The following is a 12,038-nucleotide window of genomic DNA, read 5'->3' as shown; positions in this document are numbered from 1 at the left end:
GATGTCTTTGACAAAGAAGACCCTAAGCAGCTCACCTCTGCCTCCCTAAGAAGTGATATACTATTCTAACAGAAGTGCTCCATTCCATAGTAAGTATTCCTCTTTAGCTTGGAAGATTTCTCTTTTCTTTCTCATCTCATAGCTGAGGAAGAAACTCATCACTGGAGAAGGAAATATAGACCATCCATTCCTAGTGCTTCTCTCACTCTCTGTCTTTTCTCTTTCGTCTCTCTCAGTTCTCTTGGAAGTTCTTAATCTCTCTTACAATCTTATCGGCACCAACCAGTCCGGCACCGACAGCAACCACCGACAGTTTTAGTTTTTTTTAAATGCATAGAAAAATCGAAAAACCAAACCGCAGTTAACCGGTCCACCGATTAACCGATTGCATCAGTTTAGTTTCGGTTTGGATATTTAAAAAACCAATCAATTTGGTTTGATTTAAAAAAATACCCCACGGTTCAGTTAACCGTGAGCACCCCTACCATTCCCTCCCACTCCCTTGGCAATAATAATACCTCTCATTCCAGCTTATTTTAATTCAGATTCCAATTTTTGTCTGATTCTAACAGACCATTCCAGTTCCAAAGTGAACCAAATGGAATATAAAGATTAGACATGTTCATGGGTTGGATTCGTGCTTGGCTTTTGTCAAAATTTTAATGGGCTCGGCCCGAAGCCCTAGCCCGTGAACAGGTCTAATAAAGATGAACTTCATGAAAGCTACAGCTACACAAAATAGATAGAACTCTAGATAAAAAGCACTACCACCACTAGCTACACTTGCACTTTGACAAACATCGATACAGAGCTCCATTCATTGAGACCTTGTTGCTATTGGCAATTAGCCTGTTTTAGCGTTGTGCCTGTATGCATGAGAAGAGACTCCATTGAACATTCATCTCGAACATTAGGGGCATTCATTTTTTAGACTTTGAGAGGAGAGAAAGTTGGTCAATAGGATACCAAGAAACCCATGTTCATTTTTTCATATTTGTGGGGACTAGGGAAATTTTATTCTTCTAGGTATCACTTACCTAGATAAGGATAAGTGAGGTGGTTAAATAACTTTCCCACCTGGGGGAAGTTGCCAACACTTTGATGGAACAAAAATACCCCTTTTAATAATGGATTTTATGGCTAAAAAAGTCATTATCTTATTTGCTTGGAAAATAAAAGAACATGCGTAAATATATTTACTTGGGATAGCCACTTACTAATGACATTTTTCAAGGCACCGTCAGTGATTTTCTATCAAAAGCATTTAAAAGCCAATAAACTCTGCACTTGTAATAGCATAAATTCATTTTCCTTCCGCTCAAGGTGCCGCCGATTCAAAATTAAAAAAAAAAACAAAAAAAAAATAGTAATATGTGATGTTGTGAAGAAGAAGAAAGAGGAGGAGGAGCTTACAATCAATTTATTCTTTCTATTGATTGATTCCACACCGTCAAATGTCAGTTGCACATGAAAATCGTTGGTGGGCTTGCTCACTAGCTAGGGATAGGGCTAGGATGAGAGATTTTATTTATAAAAAAAAAAAAGGAGGGGAGTTAGATTCAACTTCTAAATTGTTTAAAGTGAGATTTCTCATTTTCTTTCTTTTAGTGTTTGGTTCAACTGCTTGAATCGAAGTTGGTGGAAAACGCCCGTTATTTTTAGGATAATTTGAAGGAGATGACATGCACGCCTACTATTGGAAGGTCCACGCTTCCCATGAACCAATGGGTTCACTGGATGCGAGCTTGACTAACAGTATAGATACATAAGTTGACTATTAAGATATGAGTAAGAGAAAGAGAGCAATGAACAAAGGCAAGGGCCTCTTCCTTCTAAAAGCAGTAGATTTGTGCATGCTTTGCTATGAGAAGGTGGTTGTAGTCCTTTTCTCACTGGCGGGCAGACCTTACAACTTTGCCCACCCTATGGCCATGCTCGATCTGTATCTAACGGTGAAGAATCTTGTCCCTGGCAGTATTGACACTAAGGCCAATCTTGCTCAACTGTCCAATGAGATCAAGACGCTCTAGTGCGAGCTCAAAAACAAGCAAGGAGCAAGATGGAACAGCAATCTTGTGCTTCTTCACAGAACAACAATATTGGGGGAGGAGAGACAGCGATGTTGGTGGGAGTCTGTTGATATTGAGCATTGTGATTTTCTATCCTTGAGGAAGACTTTGGATAAACTCAAGAAGCATGTGTTGAAGTGAGTGGAGGACCATTAAGTCTAGACTAGTCCAATTTAATATATCTTATTGATCTGTCCAATCCATCCTTGATTTTGATTTGAATGGGTTCCAACCCAAATCTAGTCCATTAACACCTCTATTTATTTGCATAAGAAACACAACTTGAATTAGCATGGTTGGACCAAATTTCACTATGAGTTATTTGCATACCAATCTCCAAATTTGCTGGAGAGCCATTCAACAAGAAATGAAAAATGGAAGTCAACAACATAAGCTAATTATGAGTAACTAGCAACAAACTCGTGCGATGCCTAAAAATGTTGCTTTTTAGATGCCACATATGATTATATTGAATTTGAAAAAATGATATGAAATTATAAGAGGTAGGCCAATGACTTAACGCGCTCGGATGTGTTTCAGACCGCGTTGAAAGACATAAATGCCCATACTCGTTATGCCTCTCTCTCTCTCCACTCGGCAATGAACCAACGGCATAAGCTTTTCCCTTTGGCCTTCTCATCATCATCTACTTTTTCTTCTTCTTCAACGTTCTCTACATCCTTTGCTTCACAGATCCACAGATCCAACCGTCCGAAGGGAACTCGTAGATCCACACGGTGCCCATGGAGGGAACTCGCAGATCCGTCCTCGACATTCTTTGTAACTCTCTTGTCTAATTTGGTTTGAAGCCATGGAAGCCAAATATTCAGTGTTCCCCGACGTTCTCTGTAACTCTGTTGTCTTATTTGGTTTGAAGCCATGGAGGGAACTCATAGATCCGTCCCCCGACTTTCCCCGATGTCCTCGTAGATCCGTCCAAAGCCGAATCTATAGTATATGGCGTCATAGAGAATCAAAAGCATCAACGAGGAAGAAGAAAAGCATATTAAGTCTGCTTGAGTTCCAACTGCTTTGAAATCATGTTCATTCAAAGTCTCTGAAACCATAACTAGCCGAAAATGTCTATATCTCCCTTGATCAATTGTTTATCTAGAATTAATTATTAAACAATAGAAGACGACCGCACGAAGATGACATGAGATCATGGGTAGGCGAAACCGGAACCGTCGCGTTCAACTTTTACAACAGTAGTTTGAGGGAGTACTAACGACTATTGAGTAATCCCTCTCCGTTGTTATTGTAGTTTAGATTGTTTGTCGTATTCATTTTTCTTCTCCACTAAACATATTTTATTTGTATTAATTATTTTAAGTTTCATTAATTATTAAATATTTTAATAGTTTTAAGATATTAACTTGCTAATTATTAAATATTTTGTTCATTGCTTCTTGGACTTTACTACTATTTTCATTATTATTTTAATTTTTAATTTATAAATTTATATGCATTTTCAATTCTATTTTTATTTTTATAATTTATTCATATTTTTCAATATTATTTTGAATTTAATCAATTATTTTTATGAAATAGTACAAATTAAACTCAAAATTATCATATAGCCTATTTTAGGAGTAAATTAGTAAAATTAGTAAATTTCAGATATTGAAGGTTTGATCCAACACAAACAATCTTCTTTATTCAAAACCTCTAAAAAGTTGAAAAGCAACTATGTCTCTTTTCAGATTTAAAACACTTCTAATATCTTTTTAACTTTTTAGATTTCAGATTTCAAATTTATCAAACACCATTTAAATCAGAAGAAAAAAAAAACACTTTTGAGTATAATTTTCTCAACAGAAGTGGAACGTTGAAGTAATTCTACATCACACTGCCCATGGAAATAGTCACATGTATTCAAGCAAAACAAATAGAAAAATACTAAAATTAACAACAAAAGTTGATAAGGAAAAGTCAAATAGATGCAAAAAGGAGGGGAAATACGATCCAATGTTTGATATGTAGCTTTCGACATATTAAAATGCTTGTATGTAAAAATAAATATCGATAAATAAATCAAGTGATCTCAATAAACAAATAAGCAAGATGAACCATTAAATTTTATTATTTGAACTTGAAGATTCCACATTATATTTTTCAATATTAATAATAAACATCACATTGCTAATCCCCTTTATGCTTCATGGATTCACACCTTCAAGTTTGTGAGGATCATTGTATATGATGCCAATTCCTTTAAGATATCAAGTTGATGCTAGTGAGAGTTATGAATTATGCCCTTGAGCTCCAAGTAGGGGTGTCAATGGATCGGTTTTGGATTGGACCTCATTCAAACCAAAATCAATTTGGACCGATTGGACAGACCAACAAAACATATGGAATTGGACCAATCCAGACTTAATGATCAAAAGTATTTATTGGATTTGATTGGACCTAGTCCATCTGTAATAAATTTATACTGAATTGGTAGAAGCTATAGGAATATATATAGGTGTCAATGGACCAGGTTTATGTTAGAATTAATCTAAATTAAAATAAATTTGAACAAATTAAACAGTTTGGACATTGAATTGGACCAAACCAAAATGTTACAAAATATTCATTGGATTGGGTTGGACCTGATCCATTTGTAATGGACTTGCATTGGACTGGATCAGATTGGACCAAATGCAGTCCCATTGACACCCCTAGTTCCAATTAATAAATTCAGAAAGGTAAGTAAAAAGAAGGGCAGCAAGGTTGATTCCCAAACAATTGGTTTAATCTCAAGGGAACTCAAATACTAACTATTGGAGCGAACCTATCAAATGATATGGGTACTGGTATTTTGTTACATGCAGGCAGTGTTTGGTTTGAAGGAAAAAGGTAGGGAAACCTTTTCTTTCAAACCAAACACAACTTTTACCTACATTTTCCTTCAAACCAAACACTACCTTACGAATTCTCTTTTCTCACTGAAGTGAAGAAACAAACCGCTACTTACCTATGGGAGGGTTTGCTTGCAAGTTATATTAAGTTATTAACGAAAAGACCAAAAGAAGGAAGGATGACTTCAGGGGATGGCCGATTATGGTCGACTCTTGTAAGATTTAAAACTTGTAATAGGAGAAAATTAGAAATCAATAGATTTTAGGGAACATTTTACTTATTTAAAATTTGTGTTTGCATTATTTTTGCTTTTCTTTGCTTGATTTTTACTTCAAATCAGGATATTCCCTATAGAATACTATCAAGAGATCCACACGATTTACTGCTCTTGGGAAAAAACTTTAGGCTCAATTTGGAAAGGCTACAAACACAACTATCTACAATATAAATACATACAAAATAAAAGGTTTTGCATTCTGCATATGTACTCCTTTCAAACTGAGTCTTAATTTTTTAAAATGTTATATTTATTTTTAATTTTTTAATAATGTACAAATTTTGCAAAATGATAAATGTGAAATTACATCGGTGCATCTAGAATAGGTGATTACTTAAAAAAAATATAAACATTAACTTAGAAAATCAAAAATCAAGATTTAAACATGCTTCCAAAGGTTTCCCAAATTCCTTCCAATAGGGGTGTCAATTGGATTGGATTTGGTCCAATCCGGTCCAGTCCAATGTGAGTCCCTTGCAAATGGGTTTGGTCCAATCCAGTCCAGTGAATATTTTGGACCATTTTGGACCGATCCAGAGACTATCCAATATGTTCAAATTCCTGTTAATTTAGATTGATTTCAACTCAAACCTAGTCCGTTGACACCTATGTTCTTATCTTCTATCAATGGACCAGATATTGGCTCAATCCAATATAAATTCATTATGGACGGACCAGATCCAATCCAATATGTCATATTGGTCCGTCCAGTCCATCCAAATTCAATATGTCTTATTGGTCCATCCAATCCGTCCAAATGGATTTTGATTTGGATGGAGTTCAACCCAAAACCAGTCCATTGACACCCCTACCTTCCAATAGGAGGTGAATGCTTGAATCTTGCAAATATTCAAGAGGGTAAATCCAATTACCTGCAAGTCATAACAAACAAAAGACCTTATGGAGGAAGAAGGATATTAAAAGACCCACTTAGTAGAAATGCATACAAAGATTGGTTGTAAGAAAAGCTCTAAGTAGTGTGTATAGACAGCCATTACTCAGATTTAAGAGAGGGTAAAAACAAATTATATGTAACCACTACTGAAATAACGCAATCGTTAGCAAGCTAGAGGAGGATGAGTTAGGAATGGGATTATTCATATCTCATCAAAAAATGATTGAGGCCCCATTCATTTTTCGGTAAGTTACTTATGCGAGTAAATGCACTTACCTGGATAAGTGTTTCCTGGGAAGCACTTCTTTTATTTCCTAAGTAAACAAGGCAATAACTATGGGAAAGTTATTTACCCACCTAGAAGATGGGTATCACCTACCCGGGTAAGTGAAACACTAGAAAATAAATTTCCCCTGCTCCCTACATAAATCTAAAAAAAGAACAAGGTTTCTTGGTTGATGGGTAAGAAGATGTGAGGAGAGGGCTAGATTTAATAAAGGGCTTACAATAATTGAATGCAACCATTATTGATTTAGCGTATGTTTGGCATCGATGCCGTTACTCCAGAAAATAGTGACACATCATCACCACATCATAAAAAACGGTGCTCCAGGAAACATCAATATGCTTGGAATCATTTTTCCATAAAAAACGGTGCTCCAAGCCACGCCTTAGAAATCGATAAGGCATGGTTTGGAGCAATGCCAAATTTGACATTTTCTCATATTGGAGCCCATTGTTGCCAACGAGGACATGATTTGATAGTACGTGGACTTCCTATAATGGTTACCAGTATTGAAAATAGATATGGAGCACTGGTACCAAACAGAAAGTGTTGTTGCTCCAGGAAACATCCTACTTGACAACAACATTTCCAAACAAAAAAAAAAAAAAAAGAGAAAACTTCCAACCCACACATCAGCAAGCATCAATGCCAAACATATACTTAGGGGGCGTTCTTTTTTCGGATTTTGAGAAGGGGGAAAGTTGGTCAATGGGATTTTAGTTCTCATTGACCAATAATCCTATGTTCTTTTTTCAGATTTATGTGGGGACCAGGGAAAGTTTATTTTCTTGGGTATCACTTACTCGTAAATGATACCCATTTCCTAAGTGGGTAAATAACTTTCCCACCTAGGGGGAAAGTTGTCAACATTTGAGTGGGACAGAAATGCCCTTTTTATAACAAAATTTTATGGTTGAAATAGGCATTACCTTATTTACATGAGAAATAAAAAAACATGGGTAAATGCACTTACCTAGGTAACTACATTAACTCGGGTAAGTAACTTGCCGAAAAGCGAACAAAGCCCTGGAACCCAAGAGGGCAAAAGGAAGGAGTTTGTAATGTAGAAAAAGTAATTGAAACAATGGAAGTGTATGCCATATGCCATAAAAAGGATTTTACTGTACTTTCAAAATTGAAACTCTACACGTGTAAGAACCAAGAGATGAAAAGCCTTCGTATGAGCATTGTAGAGCAAGATCCTTCACCTCCTGGCTTTTCTCATAGATTAGAAACAGTACGTGGAGCCTCAACAAAACAATACATGGATTTGGCTCAAGTTTAGTATGATTTATGAGGTAACGATCGATCCAAAGCAAAACCTTAAAAAGTGGTATAGAGATTTAACCCAAAGCCTAAAAGACCCAATTCCTATGCTACAATCCCTATGGATCTGTCACCTGAAAACATTTTGTCACAGTAAGTGGATACACTTGAGTCGGCGGCGATCACCATTTCTGAACATTTGGCAATGCTTCCATGGTTTAAGAGCTAACAAGTACCACTGGTTGTGGTTCAGTTGTATTGCTTTCTTAGGCAAGGGAAAGGGAAAGGCAGGCACCTAGCTTGCTTATTTTACAAGATTTCAATGTTGTAATATTTGCACCACAACCAAATGCAGCCTAAAAGTTGTATGAAATACAAAAGAGGGGAAAAATGATTCGTGCAAAATGGATTCAAGCTGACATAAAGTTGCCTCTGTAACATAACTGTTGTTATTGCCTTAATAATTTTTCTTTCTAGGGCAAATAAATGCCAAAGTTTCAGATCTTTCTTTGATAGGTGTGAAATACAAAAAGTCTTTGTATAATTTCCAAGAAATTGACAAATCACAAATGAGATAAGTTGACCGATCACAATTTCACTCACGTTTTTAAATTAATGGACCTCTGTCAATCTTTATCATGACTCTGCATTTTCTGTGGTGATGTAAAAATGTTTCATCGACTATATTGAACTCCTCCTTTGGATGATTTTTCTTCTTTGACGATGTCTACTATTGAGGACATGATATGTTGGTAATGTTGCCAAGAGCTTTTCGGTTGCCAAAGCCCCCTTTGCCTTTCTTGATGGTTGCTTTACAACTTATGTTCCTTCCACCAACAACAGGCCCTAGAAAAAGAACATTTCAATCAGGTTATGGATAAACAAATTCATCCTATTGACAACACAAAATAAAACCAATGATGAACATTCTGTTGACAACACAAAAGAAATTTTATTGTCACTCAACAGATTCTGAAGGTAGCATGTTATGAATACAAGGATAAATTACCAATAACTATGAAGGAGCTTAGTTTACCTTGGAAAGGTTTGAGACTGATTGTTGTGTTTGGGTGATGAAACAGTAAAACTTCAATGAAGATGATGAAAATTTAAATACATATATTCACACTTACAGACCAAATCATGCAAATAGGCACATACACACACACACACACACACAGAAAGAGAGGAATGGTGAAAAAGGACTCATGTAGCCAATTCCATATAGTTGGGACAAAGATCTCTTGTGTTCAATTGAGATGAGTAATATATAGTTGGCAAGAATGCTAGATTGAAAAAGGATCCCAGGGGCACATGTCATTCTTATGGAAAAGTACTGAACAGTTAGAGACCACCATACTTGAGTAATATAACATAAAATTTCAAATTTTTCTTTTCAGAATTTATGGTTGTTCTTCTCTTCCTTTCCCTTGCTCTACTAGTATACTATGAGACTTATCATCTCTTCCATATTAATCAATTTTTCCTTCCCTACCTAATCCATCTACTTTTCTAGAAAGGAAACAAGTTATTTCCTCCTTGATACATCAATATATTGAGTCTGACATATCTAAAGAGTTCACTGTAACTCATGAGTCTAAATCTCTTGCAACCTTAACAGGCTTTGAATTTAACGACTCAGAGAGAAATAACTTACGCTCATTATATCAATAAGACAAATTCCACATTCCCACTTTGATTAACTTCACACAACTTTAGAGCACCAAGGAGACACATTCAAACAGCCTTTTTTTTCATTAATGCATCTAAAACAATCTAGACCGCAGTAGGAAGGGAAAAGCTTCCTAATTTGTAACATGAACTAGGACCAGAATAAGACACAAGACTCTCTTAAAACACATATATGTCCTACACCTCGGATGAACCTAGATTTCCAAAAGAACAGGCATAAAATGGTTTCCGCTTTGTCTAGATCAAGAATGACCCTTACAACTAGCAGAAACTCCAAAGTAATCTGGACTGTTAGATGCATACAAGAAAATCTTGACTTCTTCAAGAGCTATCTTCTTCAAAATCTTTTGTCCATATTTGTACAAATAATCACTTTTTGTTTTCTTTTTCTCCTCCTTTCAACATGACGTTGTTCTTTGTTATCACACAGATAATGACCCTAAAAACATTAAAATAGCAACAAACTATAAAATGATATTTAACATAAATATCACACAAGTCAATAAACTAATCATTCCTTTTTCTTGGAAAGAAAAGATTTTTTTTTATTATAAAAGGAAAAATTAAAAATAAGCTTTACATCCTTGGCAATCTATTCCCCTTAGCATAGTAGCAACATTATGCAACAATAAAGCTATAAATTGGGACAAGTCGGGCCCGACATTGTAGCCTGAGGGCTTTGCCGGGCTTGGATTTTCAGGCCCGTAGGTCGGCATGACCCACAACACGGCCTATATATAATAATATATAATAGGGTAAATTACAAAGACCCCTTGTACTATGGGGTTAGTGACAAAGACCCCCTTAAACTTTAGCCGTTAGACAAAGACCCCTTCCCCTTCATTAGTGTTATATAATGTTATATAATTATTAAAGACATTTCAGAGCATTTCTAATGCTATATAATCATCGTATTAAATAAAAATAATTGTTAAAATAAAAACTATTTTTATTTAAAACAAAAATGGAATACAAAATTTAGTAGTAGCTACTACTACTACTACTACTACTACTACTACTACTAATAATAATAATAATAATAATAATTGTAATTTAAAATTTATGCATGTGCACATTTAGTACAAGTATTTAAGTTTATTTTTAACCATAATTGTTACTTTTATTAATTTCAATTTATATCTTACCTATGATATATCTAAAATTCAAGTAATTAATATGAAAAAAAAAAAAAACATACGTGCAATGATTTGCACGTGCTCAATTACTAGTACATATAAAAAAGGTGAGAAATCACATGTTCATGTCCAAGGGTCCCTTTGATGGTTGAGGCCTCTGCAACCATGTCCATGGGTCCCTTTGATGCTCACTACATATATAATGGCAATTAGTAATTGTTCCTATACAGAACTTAATCTGATATAACATCTCTAGGAGCACCAACACAGCCGATCAAAGAAAAGCTTTCATCATGTTTTAGCATACTCAACGGGCCATGGGTGTGATTTCTTCTAGAGGATAGTCTATAGGTTTCTAAGGCTTCTCCCCAACCTTGAATTGGAGTTGAAGGAGATAGCAACCCTCTTATCCAAAGTTGAACTTACAAAATTGGGAGTTGAAGGAGATAGCAGCTCTCTTATCCAATCTCCAAGGTTGTTGCACAACATCAGGTGTGCCAGACAAAAGGATTTGGAAGTAGATGCTTGTCTTCTCTACTTTTTCACAAGATAATCTTAAAGACAAATGAAAACAACTGAAGTCACAAGTAGTTAGTTATAATGAACACCACTTGAACTCTCTCCATCACCATAAACACCAAAGATCTCCAACAACAAGGCCAAAAAATTGAGCCAAACACATTTAATACTAGAACATTTGTCGAATCCAAATAATGAATACCCAAAATGACTTTCATGAGCTATTAACTATAAGGGTCAATTTTTTTAAGATGTTCAAGTATCTTTGCTTATTAGGAATTTCATAAGCATGACAAATCCATGCTTTTCAATTAATGTGGAATACAATAATTGGAAGATTTTATAATGATTCTCTTGATAATTTGATAGAAGTTCAATGAACATATAATAAACTTAACTTTCAATACGTATCAATAAGAGTATATAAATAAACAAGAAATAAACTTTTCGGATTAGACTAGCAACCCAAATTACATTGACACAACTTTAATATATATCAATAAGAGCATTCACAACTAAAGCATTCTCAATATATCAAATAATTTCATATCATAGCATGTAATAAACTTAACTGTCAAATTACAAATTCATTTGTGTTGTTCAATTGGTTAACTGATCAATGTTTGATTAACCATTTTGTTATTATGAAAATTTGAAATAACAAAAGACTTATAGGTATGTATCGCAATACCCTAATGACCCACCAACTACAAAACAAATTTCTTTGGAACTCTCTAATTTAAGACTGTTTTTGGTTTGCGAAAAGATTTTGGTGGGATGAAAAAGGATGTGATGAGATTAGAAAGGGAAAATGGTTGGAAATTTTTCATGTTCCAGTTTTTGGTTGCAAAAAGGAAAATAGTGGGAAACTCAACTCAAGGAAGTATTAATTAAAAAAAATAGTAATATTTTATTATTTTATATTTTATTATTATTTATTATTTATTATTTATTAATTTTTTCTTAAATAATTTTATAATTAATTATTATTGATAATTATTTAAATTATTAATTAATACTAGATTCATAACCCATAAATAAACTACTAATC

The sequence above is a fragment of the Nelumbo lutea genome, chromosome 2, assembly GCF_056320005.1.
Source record: "Nelumbo lutea isolate HS-2025 chromosome 2, American lotus-T2T, whole genome shotgun sequence".
Lineage (NCBI taxonomy): Eukaryota > Viridiplantae > Streptophyta > Magnoliopsida > Proteales > Nelumbonaceae > Nelumbo > Nelumbo lutea.
Note: the sequence above shows the minus strand (reverse complement) of the source record.